This window comes from Monopterus albus, unplaced genomic scaffold (assembly GCF_001952655.1).
Source record: "Monopterus albus unplaced genomic scaffold, M_albus_1.0 scaffold200.1, whole genome shotgun sequence".
NCBI classification, from domain to species: Eukaryota; Metazoa; Chordata; class Actinopteri; order Synbranchiformes; family Synbranchidae; genus Monopterus; species Monopterus albus.
In genome coordinates this window covers 476953-480952 of record NW_018128080.1, presented here as the reverse complement: position 1 = coordinate 480952, position 4000 = coordinate 476953, and positions in this window count along the sequence as shown.

Genomic DNA, 4000 nt, shown 5'->3' with positions numbered 1-4000 from the left:
GATTAATTACCAATAAATACCACTTGAAGTACAAATTTTGGAGTGGAATAATTGCATTTAACAGTTTAATAAACCAGTTTACGAAATAATGAGGCAATGAAGGAATGCATTCTCTAGAGCACTGATCACTACTCTCTCTCTCAGAACTGGAGAGGATCTGCAAGGAGGAATGGCAGAGGATCCCCAAATGCAGGTGTGAAAAACTTGTTGCATCATTCCCCAAAAGACTCATGGCTGTATTAGCTCAAAAGGGTGCTTCTACTAAATACTGAGCAAAGGGTCTGAATACTTATGACCATGTGATATTTCAGTTTTTCTTTTTAATAAATCTGCAAAAATGTCAAAAATTCTGTGTTTTTCTGTCAATATGGGGTGCTGTGTGTACATTAATGAGGAAAAAAATGAACTTAAATGATTTTAGCATATGGCTGCAATATAACAAAGAGTGAAAAATTTAAGGAGGTCTGAATACTTTCCGTACCTACTGTAAATTTTAAGTAACTTGGGCAATTAGTTGAAAGGGGTGTGTTAAAAAAATAGCAGTGTGGCATTCAATCAGTGAGGTCATCAATTTTGTGAAATAACAGGTGTGAATCAGGTGGCCCCTATTTAAGGATGAAGCCAGCACTTGTTGAACATGCATTTGAAAGCCTGAGGAAAATGGGTCGTTCAAGACATTGTTCAGAAGAACAGCGTACTTTGATTAAAAAGTTGATTGGAGAGGGGAAAACCTATAAAGAGGTGCAAAAAATTATAGGCTGTTCAGCTAAAATGATCTCCAATGCCTTAAAATGGAGAGCAAAACCAGAGAGACGTGGAAGAAAACGGAAGACAACCATCAAAATGGATCGAAGAATAACCAGAATGGCAAAGGCCCAGCCAATGATCAGCTCCAGGATGATCAAAGACAGTCTGGAGTTACCTGTAAGTACTGTGACAGTTAGAAGACGTCTGTGTGAAGCTAATCTATTTTCAAGAATCCCCCGCAAAGTCCCTCTGTTAAAAAAAAGGCACGTGCAGAAGAGGTTACAATTTGCCAAAGAACACATCAACTGGCCTAAAGAGAAATGGAGGAACATTTTGTGGACTGATGAGAGTAAAATTGTTCTTTTTGGGTCCAAGGGCCACAGACAGTTTGTGAGATGACCCCCAAACTCTGAATTCAAGCCACAGTACACAGTGAAGACAGTGAAGCATGGTGGTGCAAGCATCATGATATGGGCATGTTTCTCCTACTATGGTGTTGGGCCTATTTATCGCATACCAGGGATCATGGATCAGTTTGCATATGTCAAAATACTTGAAGAGGTCATGTTGCCTTATGCTGAAGAGGACATGCCCTTGAAATGGTTGTTTCAACAAGACAATGACCCCAAACACACTAGTAAACGAGCAAAGTCTTGGTTCCAAACCAACAAAATTAATGTTATGGAGTGGCCAGCCCAATCCCCGGACCTTAATCCAATCGAGAACTTGTGGGGTGATATCAAAAATGCTGTTTCTGAAGCAAAACCAAGAAATGTAAATGAATTGTGGAATGTTGTTAAAGAATCATGGAGTGTAATAACAGCTGAAAGGTGCCACAAGTTGGTTGACTCCATGCCACACAGATGTGAAGCAGTTATAACAAACTGTGGTCATACAACTAAATATTAGTTTAGTGATTCACAGGATTGCTAAATCCTAGAAACAAAAACGTTTGTACAACATAGTTTTGTGTTTGTACAGTCAACGGCAGACACTGCTATTTTTTTGAACACACCCCTTTCAACTAATTGCCCAATTTCACAGCCTTAAGAGCGTGCATATCATGAATGCTGGGTCTTGTTTGCTTTCTGAGAATCTACTGCACCTACTGGTAACTTGTTTGCCATGTAGCAATAAAAAATATACTAAAAACCTGGATTATTCTGGTTAGTCACATTGTACTGCTATTATTTTGAACAATACTGTAACTTACAACTACATGACTGCATCACTAAACTAATAACTGAGTGAATTGTGAGAATATAAGTGATGGAGACAAAATGTAAAGACATGATATAGTGACAGGTATAAGTGTTGTACAAATGGGAATGTGATGGTCAAAACCAGAAAAGTTCTGAATGGATTCAGGTGAAATTTAACAGACCTAGTAATGTACAGACTGATATATTATGAGAGTGTTTTAGTGCTTGCCCATGCAGATATTGCACCAATCAAACAACCAGCTGGTACTCTGGCTTCCTCCCACAGCTCAAAAACGTGTGGTTAAGGTTGTCTTGCAACTCTAAATTGCCCATAGTGTGGGTGTGTGGTTGTCTGTCTACATGTCAGCCCTGTGATAGACTGGAGACCTGTGCAGGGTGGACACCGCCTCTCGCCCAATGTCAGCTGGGATTGGCTCCAGCCCCAATTCTTCAAGTAAGTTTTAAAAATGGCCAATGAGGGGGCCTGCCTAATATAAAGAGGCAGCGCATTCCATAGCTTAGGAGCCACAACGAAAAATGCTCTGTCCCCTCTAAGTTTACGCCTAGCCCTTGGTACCCCCAGCAGGAGCTGGTCAGCTGATCTGAGGCACCGAGAGGGACTGTAAGGAAATAAAAGCTCAACAAGGTACAGTGGTGCAAGACCATTTAAAGACTTAAAAACAAATAAAAGAATCTTAAAATGAATCCTAAAGGACACCGGGAGCAAGTGAAGGGATGCCAAAATAGGGGTTATATGCTCCCTTTTACACACTCCAACCAAAAGACGGGCAGCTGCATTCTGAACCAATTGGAGACGAGTAAGTGACGACTGGCTGACTTCAACATACAGTACGTTACAGTAATCCAAACGTGATGTAATAAATGCATGGATTACTGTTTCAAAATGCTGGCGTGCAAGAAAAGGCTTTACCTTCACTATCTGCCTAAGGTGAAAAAAACTAGATTTCACAACCGCATTAATTTGGCGATCAAATTTCAGACCAGAATCGGTTTTTATGCCCAAACTCAAAATCGTCTGTTTCTCATACCGTGCCAGGTCACCTAAGTCAACTGCAGGTGGGTCACCAGACTTATTTGGGCCAAACACTGTAACTTCAGTCTTTGTCTCATTACGCTGTAACAAACTTGGGGTCATCCAGTCCTTGACGTCATCAAGACATGCCAATAATGGTTTAATTGAAAAGTTATCCTTCCCCTTTAGCGACATATAAATCTGAATATCATCAGCATAGCAATGAAAAAGGGCACCATGCTTTCTCAGGATGGAACCAAGAGGTTGTAGATAAAGTGAGAACAGCAAAGGCCCCAAAACTGATCCCTGCAGAACCCCAAAAGACAGTGAGGATGACGAAGATTCAACGTCAGCAATGCCTACACACATGGACCTGCCAGACAAGTAAGACCTAAACCATTCCAGGGCAGTGCCCCTAATGCCCACCATATCTTTAAGCCAGGATATTAAAATACTGTGATCAACCGTATCAAAGGTCGCAGTAAGATCCAGCAGGACAAGGATCACATAATCATCCGCATCAGTTGCCAAAAATATATCATTGAAAACCTTTAATAAGGCTGACTCTGTACTATGTAAAGTTTTAAGACCTCCAGGACATTGTGCTCCTCTAAAAAGGACTTCAACTGAATATAAACCACTCTTTCTAATATTTTAGAAATAAAGGGGAGCTTAGAGATTGGCCTAAAATTAGTTAATACTGAAAGGTCCAAACCTGGTTTCTTAAGTAGAGGTTGCACTACTGTATGTTGTAAGCATGCAGGGACAACACCAGAAGACAGACTATTGATAATAGCCAGGACCAGCTTACCTATACAAGGAAAGACCTCTTTAAAAAATTGCGGGGGAATAGTATCCTGCAGAGAGCCAGATGATTTTATCTGACTAATTGTTTCCTCCAAAAAGGCTATAGTCACAGGCTCAAATCCATCAAAAACAGCCACACAAGGGACAAATTCTGAGGGGTCAGAGGCAGGGGCTGTACCCCAAGCCCTCGCAGCAGCAACATTCTTTATTT